This window comes from Podarcis melisellensis (assembly GCF_964234715.1).
Source record: "Podarcis melisellensis genome assembly, chromosome: Z".
NCBI lineage: Eukaryota > Metazoa > Chordata > Lepidosauria > Squamata > Lacertidae > Podarcis > Podarcis melisellensis.
The window spans coordinates 20714628-20728787 of record NC_138547.1 but is presented as its reverse complement, the minus strand read 5'-3'; the positions used below and the strand labels follow the sequence as shown (position 1 = coordinate 20728787).

General features: G+C 44.3%; 1 long non-coding RNA gene across 3 annotated transcripts in view; it reads right to left on the bottom strand.

The window, feature by feature from the left end:
* The window catches only part of LOC309361731, a 48281-nt gene that overhangs the window by 26516 nt on the left and 7605 nt on the right, over positions 1–14160 (bottom strand). For all 3 annotated transcript variants that reach the window (XR_014164611.1, XR_014164612.1, XR_014164613.1), the window contains exon 2: positions 11839–12029. This is a non-coding gene — a long non-coding RNA (uncharacterized lncRNA). The remainder of the gene's footprint in view (positions 1–11838; positions 12030–14160) is intronic.

Here is a 14160-nt window from a genome sequence, read left to right as displayed (position 1 = left end):
GCCTTGGGAAGCGATATCAATAGATTTTATGACGGATCTGCCAAAGTCCAAGGGGAAAACAGCCATCATGGTAGTAGTAGACCTGTTAACTAAGATGTGCCACTTTGTAGCATGCTCACATGCAGTCACAGCGGAAGAAACAGCGAAGTTGTTTGTAGAACACATCTTTAGGTTGCACGGGGCTCCCTTGAGGGTGATCTCAGATCGCGGCAAACAATTTACTTCCAGGTTCTGGAGGAAGCTCATGAGCTTGCTGCACGTGGAAGTCAATTTTTCAACTGCCCGGCACCCTGAAACCAATGGGCAGGCGGAAAGAGCAAATGGCATTCTTCAACAATATCTGAGGTGTTATGTCAATGACAGAGAGAACGATTGGGTCGAAAAGTTGGCGTTGGCAGAATTTGCCTACAATAATGCGGAGAATGTGTCCACAGGGATGAGTCCCTTTTTGGCTAATTACGGGTGTCACCCCAGGGCATTTCCAGGGGAAGGAGGGGAGAGATGGAGCGTCCCAGCGGCTGAACATTTTGTAGAAGAGATGGAAGCGATCCATCATCAGCTCCAGCTCAACTTAGAAAGGGCTAAGGCACAATATAAGAAGCAGGCAGACAAGAACAGAAGGGAAGGTGAAACCATAAGGGTGGGGGATCAAGTGTGGTTGTCAACCCAAGGGTTGCCGTTCAAAGGGGGTTGTAAGAAATTGAGGCCCAGAAGATTGGGACCCTTTGAGGTCATTCAGCAGGTCAACCCGGTAGCTTTCAAACTCCGATTACCCAACCACATGAAATTGCACCCAGTGTTCCACAGGTCGTTACTGTCACCATACAGGGGGGGACGTGAAGGGGAGTACGTCAGGGGATCAGCCTTGGAAGAGAGGGAACGCCGCAACCATGTAGCGGAAATCCTCGATTCCAGGTGGAAGGGAAATCAGGTGGAGTATTTGGTGGCGTGGGAAGGGGAACCGGAGTCAGAAAACACCTGGGTGAATGCAGAGGAAGTCAATGACGAGGTTTTAACAGAAACGTTCCACCAAAGGTTCCCGAGGAAACCTCAGCCGATAGCAAGGTTTAGGAGGGAGTATTTCGGCACCACCGATGAGGAAGAGGAAATGGAAGGGTTCGCGGAGTCGGAGTTGGAAGAGGGAGTGGACTCCGATGACGAAGATTACCGAGAGAGTAGGAACAGCAACAAGTGGAGGGAAGTGTTCGCGACGTCGGAAGACGAAGGAGGTTCTTTCAGGGGTTTTACCTCCTCACCGCCAGTAGGGGAGGAGACGGGAGGGGGTGAAGGGGGCCCTGGAGGGGAGGTGGATGTCAGGGAACTGCCATCTAAAGCGCCGGGGGCGCAAAGGCTCACTGAGGTTGAGAGAGGAGTAGCAGCGGAAGAGGGAACCAGTAGAGGGCGAGCAAGAACTCCAAGGGAAAGTGAGTCGGAGGGATGGCTCAGAGACGCTTCCAGCGAAAACAGTGGGGAGGTCTCAGGACCTCCTATAGGGACACCCACACCTCGCCGGAAACTGTCACGCCGAGAGGCCAGACGACGTGTTTCCGTTAAAGAGCTTTTATGTTGGAAACGATTCCGAAAGCAGCCACTTTCGGATACTACTAGTGATTGACGCAGCCATGCTGGAGGGGCTCCGTCACAGGCAGAGGTTTGAAAACCTGATCAAACTCTGAGGGACTTGCGTTTTACGCACAAGCAGCTCATCGTCCCATCACACATAACAAGGCTTTTTTTAAGCCGGAAATCACTGGAAGGACGTTTTGGTTTTGCTTTGCATGTTGATTCAGAAAGTGCAAATTAGGTAAGCCCACCTTTAAGTGTGAACGGAACTGAATTTCTTCCCCATCCCTCGTTTCCCATGCTTCCCAGCACATCTCCTCAACACTTTCCTTATTGCAAAAAGGTTGCCAAACAGTGAAAATCTGGGCAGGAAAGTTGTTGAGCTTTCATTGGCCAAAGTTGATGAGTTTTTTGGCCAAAGTTGATGAGTTTTTTGGCCAAATTCGCATAAAATAAAATAAATTGGAATAAAAGTTTTTGAGGGAAATTGCCAAAAACAACACTGCCGACATGGGTTGCCATATGTCTGCATTTTCCCGGACATTTTTTCTAATTTCTGTATATGTCCAGGAAATTCCAGACACATGACAACCCTACAAAAAGTCCAAATTTAGGCCCCCTGATCAACTTTGAAATGCAATGCTGAGCAAGAGAGGCCTTTGGTTTGATCCAGCTGAACTTTTATTTGTCCTTATAGAAAAAGCAAAATATATTATAGCCTGCCTTCATTAATACTGTTGTGTTGTCTCTCTATAACTTCAACGGCCATAGATTAGGTATACAAATATTATTTATTTGTGTAGTTACAAAAAACCAAGATGCATAAGGCAAAATAAAATACATTACACAGTTAAAATAATTATTTAATAATTATTTAAACCAGGCAGAATTTAACCGATCATTCCCACAAACATTTTCCCTTAAAACTGCCAGTCTACAGGTGAAGCTGACCACTTTGTCAGTTGTGCATTCCCTAAAAATTAATCAAGTAATATATCATGATATACAGGGAAACAAACCATGAACTCCTTGGGGAAAAAAGATTGGATATAAATGCAGCAAATAAATAATAATTAATAACATCATATCCCTCAGCTCAATTCACTCCCCAGCCTCAGTGCTTTGAGTGTAGATGCCTGTGGGGTGGGGATTGCAACCATTTTGACAAATGACCTCAGTGTTGTTTGTATAGTTAGCCATTGAGAGGGGTCTGTTGAGGCAGTTAGAAGAGGGGCGCTTGCTTCTTATAGGGAATGCAAAAGAAAGTTAACTGTCAGTGATGAAGGACTTGGCAACGACAGATTCATCCTCATCTATCCTGAAAACTGTGACCAAACATATTGCGTTTTGACCAAAACACAATATGGTTGGTAAGTTACATACTCTGGAATATGCCAAAAGTCCGCTCACCTCTCTTGGTGTGGCGGCACTGCTGGACAGAAGAGGCTTCACTGGGGTATATTTAGAAGATAATTTTGTAAGGGGACATTTGTTATCTTAGGAGTCTTGACTATGATTACCTCCTGTGGAGTTTTATTTGTCATAACATGACCCTAGTGGTTTTGCTTGCTATTGCTCATGATATTGCCATAAAACATTAAGTGTGCAGCTCCACGCCGTGGACAAAATGTGCAGCTGTTCATGAGCTTCTTGGTGTGAGCTTATTGAGCCTCTATTAACTCCAATTCACCACCACCACACTGGATGGCAATGGATCATGAAGTGAGTTGTTCCAGCAAACTCCAGATATGTGTATTTGGGACGTTCCAACAAAACATAGTAAAATACCAGTGGACTCAAGAAGATGTTCTAAAGATTTGATACAGTGGTACCTCGGGTTAAGTACTTAATTCGTTCCGGAGGTCTGTACTTAACCTGAAACTGTTCTTAACCTGAAGCACCACTTTAGCTAATGGGGGCTCCCGCTGCTGCTGCGCCGCCAGAGCACGATTTCTGTTCTCATCCTGAAGCAAAGTTCTTAACCTGAAGCACTATTTCTGGGTTAGCGGAGTCTGTAACCTGAAGCGTATGTAACCTGAAGCGTATGTAACCTGAAGCGTATGTAACCTGAAGGGTATGTAACCCGAGGTACCACTGTATTTGCCTCAGTGAATTTCTACGCTCTGGCTCTTCTCTGCTTGACTAGGCTATTAAAGAGAGCATAGGTTTTTTGGGAAAGATTTATCAACTGATTTTATCTCTTTTATCTGTGTTTTTGTAACGGTTCATTAAGGTAGATCCTGGGCTCTAATAACTTGGATTTTCAGATCACTCAAAGTATGAGTCTTGTTGGGTCAATTATAGAGAGGAGAGGAGAAACCAATTTTAAAAACACCGTTTTCTTGCCCACTTTCAGGCAGAGCCTCAGTTTATTAAGGCATGGAGCACTTCACATCAGAGGGTTTTTTAAAAGAAGATAATAATAATAATAATAATAATAATAATAATAATAATAATAATAATAATAATATTTTAGTTATATCCCGCCCTCCCCAGCCAAAGCTGGGCTCAGAGCGGCTAACAACAGTGAAAATAACACAGTTTACATAAAATCACAATCAATTAATTGAAATACATTCTAAAATCAATTCAAGAAGAAGAAGAAGTTCTCTCCTTATGTAACCTACACAATTTTCCACAGAGATTGTAGGCAGTGGACAAATTAAATTCTTCCCATTCTGAAGCCCAGTGGAAGCTCATCAGAACATGAACTATTGCTCTAAGAATAGATCCGTATACAGCATTTTCTAATTTTCAATCATGGCTCAGAAGGAGGCTTGAATCAAATTTAATATGTAGAAAGAAATGAGAGAGAGAGAGTGGGAGAGAGGGAGGGAGGGAGGGAGGGAGGGAGGGAGGGAGGGAGGGAGAGAGAGAGAGAGAGAGAGAGAGAGAGAGAGAGAGAGAGAGAGAGAGAGAGAGAGAGAGAGAGAGAGAGAGATTGTTCTCCCAGGCACTTGTCCAATACGCTAACCACTACACCACACTGTTGCGACTGGAAGTCATGCCAGATTCTAATCATAATCATAATCATCACCATCACCATCATCTTTCTTTTCCACCCACCCTCTCAAAGGAGCCCTGGGAAGCTCTTCTGCAAGTATAGTTCAGACAGGTTTTGTGGCAGTGGAGGACTCAGAATATTTTCTATTCCATTTCGACCATCCCAGAATAGCCACTCTGCTTTCGCATCCAGTGACACCCATTTGAGACAAGCAAGAAAGCAGGCAGGATTGGATGGAACTTTCCACAGAAAACCCACTTTCTCCATAGCTGCCTTTTTTGAAGCTCCATTTTGGCTGGCTGCCAGACGCTGGTCCACATTCACTCATTCTCTGGTTGGAGGCCAAGAGTGCCGTCTGGAAGTTTGGGCGTCACCCTCAAGATGCCATTTGGCTGACAGATGTTCAGGCTGCCTCCCTCCTTGTTGTTATTTATTCCTTCCACTGATTCCTTTCTTAGGATGTTGCATGGCAGGCAGGAGTCGAGGAAAAGGGACTCATCCTGTCATGGAACTTTCTGCTAAAAGGGTGCTTTTCTGCTGCAAACATTTGGCTTTCTCGGTTATGGTTTTGCAGACCATGAATATTATCTTGAAAAAGAAGGGGAAATGTTATATAATCAATAGGGACAAATGTAGGTTTCTACACTTTGGCAGGAATAACCAGCTGCACCAGTGTAAGATGGGGGACACCTGGCTTTCCAGAGTATATGTGAAAATGATCTAGGGGGTCTTAGTAGACCAGACATGAGAACAGAGTAATGCAGCAGCAAAAAAAGCTAATGCTATTCTAGGCTGCATCAACACAATGAAAGTTGTTGTTCTACACATATGGAAATCCGAACAACAGTAATTCCTGTCCCCCTCACCCATCCACACCCACCCACCCCTAATCTGCCCCCTCCAGCAGGAATCAACCTTCTTCAACCATCTCCTAACCTATAATGCAGTGGGAAGAGGAAAACTCTGTCACAGAGAAGTTTTCTCTGCTGACATTCTACTGTTTGGGTTTATTTTTAACAGCAGTTACATTATGCTCATATATTGTTGATAATTATTTTTTACAAGCAGGCCAAGGGAGGAGTTTCTATGTGGTTTGGAAGGTTTAAATCACTTGGGCCAAGAAAAACAAGCTTTGGAAAGGATTTTGATTCTGCATTTGAGGAATGCTGCTTACTATAGCTTCTGATCCAGGAAATATCAACATTCCGGCCAAATTCTGCCCTTACTTAGACTCAGTATGGCCGGTGCCACTGATTGGGATGGAGGCACCATTTTAGCTCATGTACATTTTTGTTCAAGTGGTACTAAGTGGGTTACATGCAGAAGGTCCCAGATTCAATCTCCAGGATCTCCAGGTAGGGCTGAGAACCTGCCTGTCTGTTTTTTATTCCTATCCTGCCCTTCCTCCTGAAGGAGTGCAGGGCTGCAAACAAATACACAATTTAGCTAAAGACAAGTGCAGCTGAAAATATCTAAAAGCAATTATATTTGAAAAGGCTCTTTAAATTTTTTAATCATTATTATTATTCTTCCACGCAAGGATCTTGTGGTTGCCGAGAAACAGCATTTCTCAGCCACCAAATTCCTCCTGAAAATTAACAACATACCCTCCAACATTTCTCCGATGAAAATAAGGACCTCACATTCCTTAATTATAATTTTACTGCCACTCCGGGCAGCTTCCAACATATATAAAAACATAATAAAACATTAAACATCTTTTTTCAAAAACTACCCTATACAGAATTGCCTTCAGACAGCTCGGGAGTCGAATAACTCCATACCCTCCAACATTTCTCCAGTGAAAATAGGGACATCCTAAGGAAAAGCTGGACATTCCAGGATCAAATCAGAAACTGGGACGGCTTCTCTAAATCAGGGATGTCTCTGGAAAATAGGGACACTTGGAGGGTCTGCAATGGTGGGCACAGACACACGTTACTAGAAAAGGGCATTTCACACATGGGGAACCACCACTGAAAATATCCCCTGTCTGAAACCCCGAAGAGATGCTGTCAGTCAGTGTGTAGACAATGCTGAGCTAGTGGGGCTGGTATTTTGACTTGGTTGGTATAAGGTAGCCCAGAGAGAGAGAGGGAGAGAGAGGGAGAGAGAATGCTCATCTGCCATCATCAGCTGACCAGGAGGCCCGCCTGCACTCGAGGGGTCCTAAGAACACGTCCCTCCTTTCTTCCCAACCCTATTTCCTTTCTCTTTAAAAATATTTTATTTATACTTATCCAAAGATATACAAAAGTCATTACCCAATACAAAGTATCGCTTTATAATACACCAGAAGAAATACTTAAAATATCTAATATAAAAAAGAACAGGAGCAAAAAAGAAGGAAATACCGTAGAAAAGAAGGAAGAGAAAGAAAAAAGAGAATGGAAAAAGTTATCTGTCCTTTAGCTAAACATAGTATCCACTCATCGGGGGGCCAACTTGAATAAAATATTGGGGGGGGGAGGTAAGCCCCAGCCCACATAATTGATCGCATGACGTGGTGCACGCACACAATTTGAATGGCAATGCCCATCAAATTGGGGGGGGGGGTCCTCAAATATTTTATTGGTGTGGGGACGAAGCCCCTACAGCCCCAGGAGTTTGCTCCTGTGCCACTAATTAACAACCATCTATTTTCTATAAGCCAATATTTTTTCAATCTTCAAATCTATATATTTCAAGTTCATTTTCTCTGTCACACAAAAAGTCCATAAGAAGTTTCCAATCTTTAATAAATGTCAATAATGATTTTTCTCTAATTAAAGGCATTAACTTTGCCATCTCAGCCAAGTCCAATGATTTTATCAGTGATTCCTCCATAGCAGACAGGGCTGTATTTTTCCATCTTACATAGAAAAGATGCATTCAATCTTGCCACTGAAATGATATATTGGCACAATCTTCCATAGTTTTGTTTTCCGGTTATATATCCATTAACCCTTAAAAACAAACAAAGTTCTGTCTTCAATTGCATATTAGCCTTTAGAATCTGCGGTATCAACATATGTATTTGTAACCAATATTTTAAAGCCTTTTTTCATGTCCACCAAGCATGATAAAATGTCCCTTCATGTTCTTGGCACTTCCAGTAACCATTTGAAACACCTTTAAAGCATTGTTTAAAAGGTAAAGGTAAAGGTACCCCTGCCCGTATGGGCCAGTCTTGACAGACTCTGGGGTTGTGCGCCCATCTCACTTAAGAGGCCAGGGGCCAGCGCTGTCCAGAGACACTTCCGGGTCACATGGCCAGTGTGACATTGCTGCTCTGGCGAGCCAGAGTTGCACACGGAAACGCCGTTTACCTTCCCGCTGGTAAGCGGTCCCTATTTATCTACTTGCACCCGGAGGTGCTTTCGAACTGCTAGGTTGGCAGGCGCTGGGACCGAGCAGCGGGAGCGCACCCCGCAGCAGGGATTCGAACCGCCGACCTTTCGATCAGCAAGTCCTAGGCGCTGAGGCACACACAAATACACCAATTCACCCAGTGGTCAGATTCTTAGGCCTTTGGGACATATTCTCCCAATTGTTTTCCTGGCTGGGGGATTCCAACATAGGCATAGCAAGCAGGATGTTGAATTTCAGAGACTCAGGAAACCCAGCCCGATGATGCCTGGGAGTGAAGAAAGCGGGTTTGTCACCATGCTGCATACCTTTAAAGTAAGGACATTTCCTGAGCCCTTCTCCCCATGATATTGTGTACACTATCACTGTTTCCGTCATGCGACGCATAAAGGAAAAGGCCTAGGAAAGGGGGAAGGAAAGAGGGTCGTGGAATCCCTGTCACTACTGCTGCTGCTGCTCTGTTAAGGCCACGTGTGCACACTTTGACCTACATCAGAGAACGAGAGCTTCTGCCTCCCCAGTGCTGAATTGGGTTTTTTTCTCCAAGTGTGAGCAAAGCCGCTCTTGCTGTCCCTGGCTCAGCACATGGATTTGTCACATACTTTGAAGTCGCTGAGTGCGCTGAGATCGTGACTCAGGAACGAGAATTTACAGGGGTTTTCAAATGCCACCCCCTCTGAGTCAAGGGATATGGGAGGTTCTTGCCAAAGCTCTGTTTGGACCAAAGCTAGGGAAAGATGTGCAACTTTCTTCTTCAGAGTAATTTTGTTTAACAACACTATAGATAGTTTATTTACGGTACTTACTAATTCATTCATTCATTGCATTTCTATGCCAGCTTTTCCACCAAGTTGCTCAAGGTGGCATACATGGTTCTTCCCCTCAATTAATTCCTACAACGCCCATGTAAGGTAGGAGGAGACCGAGAAGCATTGAGTGGACCAAGGTCAGTCAATGAGCTTCATGGCTGAGTGTGGATTTGCATCCTGGTCTCTCCCAGGTTAGTCTGACACTTTAATTGCTACACCACAATTGGCTCTCTTCCCCCCAGTATATATTTAAACCAGGCTCCACTGACCTGGTGCCCTCCAGTTGTTTTGCACTACGAGTCCGTACCTGCCAAGTGCCCCGGGGGGAAACGGGATGTCCTTTTTTTTTTACAAGAGGTCACTGTGGCCATTTTGGGTGCTGCGATCTCACGTACCATGATCTTACCCTGAAAAATGCCCCCCCGGACAATATTGCAATGCGGATCACGTGACTTGCCTGGGAGCATGATCTGGAAGATGCGTGTCCCAGCTTTGATCTGAAAAAGTTGAACTGTATGCATGTCCTGTTAGCTCCAACCAGCACAGCTGTATGCTGATGGGAGTTGTGGTCTGGTTTAAACAATACATGGATTGCTTCCTCCTTACTGAACCCACCTGCCCTTTCTTCAGGTGTGTATCTTAGCCCCTCCTCCTCCTCTGGGTGTGCAAGCAACTGTGGCTTCCACGACCTCAATATCATTTCTGCAAGCATCCTCTCCAATGCGTGCTTATTACAGGGTTGGTCTTTTAAAGATTAAAAGCTCAGTGCCTTCAGACATTACGATAAATTTATTTCATAGGACAAAACAAAACAGAAACCATGCACTTTTGTCCCATTGACTATCATGCTGACAACAGTTCCCTTTCACTCCTCTAATTGAAACCAACTCTTCCTTTCTGCAGCATGTGCTCAGAAGATGTTCTTTGGCATGTCAAATGTTAACCAGCAACACATGGGCAGAAAGAAAGAGGATGCTGCCCTTTAAAAAAAACCTATCTGACAGCTTGATGTAGGCAGAGGAAAGTCTGCTGCAGGCAGTGTAACTGTAATACGGTATATGGGTTGGGGTATGGGAAGTCTGATACCTTGTCCTGCAAGAATGGGCTCATCTACACAGGTCCAAGAGGTTTTTCTTTTGTCCCAATGCTTTCCCCGGGAAAACCCACTGCTTACTCCAGAATCGGAACAAATGTCAATTAAATAACTACTCAGATCCATGCCTCCACATCACAGACCTGTGTCTAGAATTGGCAGCACAACAAAAGTATAGATCAGCCCTATGTCTAAAGCCAAATGTACTGTTGCTGTTTTTTAATTACACATATATACTAACTTCCTTCAAGAAGTTGAAGGCAGCATAGATGGTTCACCCTCTTGCCCTTTTTATCCTCATAGCAACCCTGAGGATTTGAACCTGGGGCAGTATTCACAATATCACCCACTGTGCACTCATTCGTTCTCCAGCGCTAGGATTTTAACCTGTGTTCACATAGCACTATCCAAATCCTATCTAGTACTTCGTTGTAAGATACTACTGTCTGACGAATTGTTTCTCAAAGCAGCAGCACACAAAGCCATTCCTAAGCTAAGATGTGAAACACCTTTGCATGGGTAAAGACATCCCACATCAATGCCTCCTGCCCAGTGAGTATATAAAAAGAATAAAATTGAAGCCATGCTGATGTGAGCAGCTGGGGGGGGGGGGGAGAGCTGTGAAACTGCAAAAAAGAATACCACAAATTCATTGCACTGTACTGTGAACAAACACCGGGGATCTCTCTAGCCATAATTCAACACACCAACCAGCACTGATGATGTGTACCAGGAGATGTGCTCATTTGCACACAGGCTCAAATGTAACAAGAGCGCCAGAGCCACCACTTTTAAAGATAGTCACAGATGTAAAATCCTATATTGCTTAAGCCCAGGCTCTCTGAAATATCACATTCCCTCAAACGAACCTGCCCAGATGCTGAGGAGACTATTCTTTCGGTCCCGCCACCCTCATGCATGCTGGGGATGCAGGATCCCCTGGGTGGCTGCTCCCAGACTCTGGAGCTCCCTCCCTAAAGAAGCCAGACTGGTTCCCTCCTTGCTGTCCTTCCCCCAGCAGGTGAAGACTTTCCAAACAAGCCTTTGGAAACTGACTGATTCTAATGAAAGGGCTCGTTTTCAGTTTGTTTTTGTTTTTTTAAAGTTATTGTCTGTGTTTTTAATGGATTTTTAAAAATACTATTTTAATTCTATTAGCGTTTAATAGCATTTAATGACGGTTGTCTCAATGTTTCTGGCTTGTTCTGTTTTATCTGTGTAAGCCACAGAACTGGGAAACTGTCAGGATATAAATATAAAACCAAAGTTAGGTAAGGTTTCATAAAAGTGTGACCCAAACTGAATTTTTCTGCTATCCCTATTGGCCATGTGCTGTTCAAGGCATGGGGAGAGGAGGGGTGTTGTCAGCAGAGCAAGGCTGACAACAGGAGATTGTTGGAACTGGCTGAGAGTCAAAGGGAACCAAGCGCTTCAGGCATTCCTCTGCCTCAGGCTCTGTTCCTCGATGCAGCTTCTGCAGCTACCCTGCAAAGGCTTCAACAGGTGCCTTCTGTGCCAACTTTTAAACGGCTGCTGAAGATTTTTCTATTTTGTCTGGCCTGTGCAGGCAATTATGAATGCGTCTTTCCATAACTGATGTCTGGTTTTAACCTTTTAAATATGGTTTTACTGTATGGTTTTATGCATTTTAAATGAAACAGAGCTTCAAAATAAACAAACGGATGAAATGAAAGCTGAGCATTTTGGTATAGATTGTTGCAGCAAATAAGAGGGTGTTTCGGATGGTTCTGGCGGCTGCATGGACAATAACTGGAAATGGCCTGGAGTGTTCAGCAGAGAGAGAGAAGCGAGGGAGGAGGGGTGGTGAGAGGAGGGGGTGGGGATGCCTGCATGGATTTCAGCCCTTGTAGCGAAGAGAAAATAATAATTTGAGAGCAAAAGGAATGATGGTGTTTGTGAAAGGAAAGGCAGCAACTCAAAACAAGATGTTGTGGGTGGGTGAGAATTCTCCCGGCTTTATGTGTGTAGAAAGTGCATGTTGTGTGGTTGCACTTACGTACCAGAAAGATGAGTTTTCAATGGCTTTTCAACGGTTTGTTAATCCTTTTCTTTGTTGGTTTGTTGTCCGTTCCACTGTCAAACAGTCTTCCTGATTCCTGAAGATCCTCCTGATTTTTAGTCAGAATCTCCTTTCCTATCACTTGAATCCAATTAAATTTCAGAAAGCTGAAAGGCTGTTTAGTGGAAGCACCTGGAGAAAAATAAAGATATCCACTTGGTGGCAGGCAGCTGCAGTGAAGTGAGCAAGGAGGAGGGGCCAGTTTGTGCTGGTTTGATTCCACTACCCCCCCCCCCCCCGCTTCCCTCTCTTGGCGCAGCTCCACGCTTTCACAATTTGCTAGGCTGATTTTGACTCGTTTTTGTTTTACTACATTTATATCCTGCCCTTATTCCAAGGAGGTTCAGGCAGCAAACATGGTTCCCCCCCACACACACACTTCATTTTTTTCCTCACAACAACCCTGTGAGGTAGGCTGGCTGAGAACAGCTGACACAACGTTACCTCAAAGAGTTTCATGGCTGAGGGAACCTACATGTTCCTGGACCTACTCCAACTACACCATACTGCCTGGCCAAGCCTAAGGTTGCCAAGAGGTAAAAATACATTTTCATTTAACATTTACATTCCAGCAGCGGGAGAACTGCGAAGCAGGGCTCCCTCCATTCAGCTCTACTGTGGCAGGCCAACCCCACCAGGCTTCCTCTCCCCTCAAACAGCACTTGGGGGAAAGCCATTCCCTCAGGCTGCCTGGGGGCTTATCCACACTTTCTCTTGTCTCTCTTCTTTCCCAGGGAAAACCCACTTTTTAGCTCTAAATCGGAACAAACCTCAGTCTCTGGAAAAGCCAGTTGCTGTTTGCTCTAACTGAGTGCTAAAGAGTGGTTTTCCCTGGCAGAAAGCAGCAGAACAAGAGGAACTGTGGATGAGACCTCAGCGGGAGAAGTGGGAAGCAGGAAGCTACCTCCATCACCTTTGCCAAAAGCCCTTCTCCACCAGGCACCTCCTCCTCCTGGTCATTCTAAGAACTGTTTAGAAATCTACCTGGGTTTTTGTTTTTCCTCTTCCCTCTCTGTGTCTTTGCCCTTGTGTGTCATTTTTAAAAAATATAGTAAGCTTCCGGGAACATATTTGTCTTGTTTTGATTGTTTGTGAACCACTCTGGGAGCTTTTTTGGCTGAAGAACCGGGTACAAACTCAACAAACAAACAAACAAACAACGCTTCTTTCATGTAGACCTTTTGCCATTTTTGAAAGGGTGGGTGACACCCTCCCAAATTTTGACCCCAGAAAATGTCCAGATATTGTTGATACCACCCATAATTTAAAATAAATAAATAAATCTCTGACTGCTGTCAAAAGAAGGAAACAAATAGGAAACGCATGACTGTGTGACACTACCAGGATCCACAAAGGTGGCTATTACACCCAATCCCAGCAAAGGAGCCACAATGAATCAGGGATACTAAGAGCATATTAACAGGTCCTTTGCCTTCTGTACTGTTTGTAAATACTTCAGAGGACAGTCACTGATCAAAAAGGAAGGGCCCTTCAGTCACAAATTAGCCTGCCAGGAAACCTTGGCCACCAACTCAGTTTGCGTGCTATGCTTTGCCTGGATCAGTCACTGCAAAACTGTTCCTGCCTCCTCTTTTAGGAAAAACTGACTTCTTCCAAGCGGACATCAAATCTGGTAGCATCCCCAGGGGAGAGTCAATTTAGCACAAAAGGTGAATGACAGGCATAATATTTTCAGCTCTTTCCGTTCCACATAACTCTGCTTTGAGAGAGGAAAGTAAACCACATTTTCTGGGGACCGGACCATAGGCTGGGCTTTCTAAGTGGGGTCATCTTTGTCTGGTTATCCACATCTTGGTCTCAGGTCCAGACATTGGCCATTTGTTTGCTCAACTCACAGGACTAGTGGCTGGCCAAACAGCAGAGGGAATTTCAGAGGTAAAAGGATAGAAGTTTACAAAATTATGCACAGCATGGAGAAAGTCAACAGAGGAAAATTTGCCTCCCTCTCTCATAACATTAGAACTTGTGGGCCTCCATTAAGGTTTAAAGTTGGCAGATTCAGGACAGATACAAAAAAAAAAAACCCTCTTCATGCAGCATGGAGTTACTCTAGTTGTGGTTGTTGTTTTTATTTATCCACCCTTCACCCTAAGGTTTCAGGGTAGGTTACAACATTAAAACACAATATTAAGAACAGTTTTATAACAACTCTCCACCACAAAAGTAAGGTGGATCCTAAGAATATACACCTCAAGTATCAAGAGGCAGACTGAAAGGCGAGTTAAGACTGTGGAACTTGGTT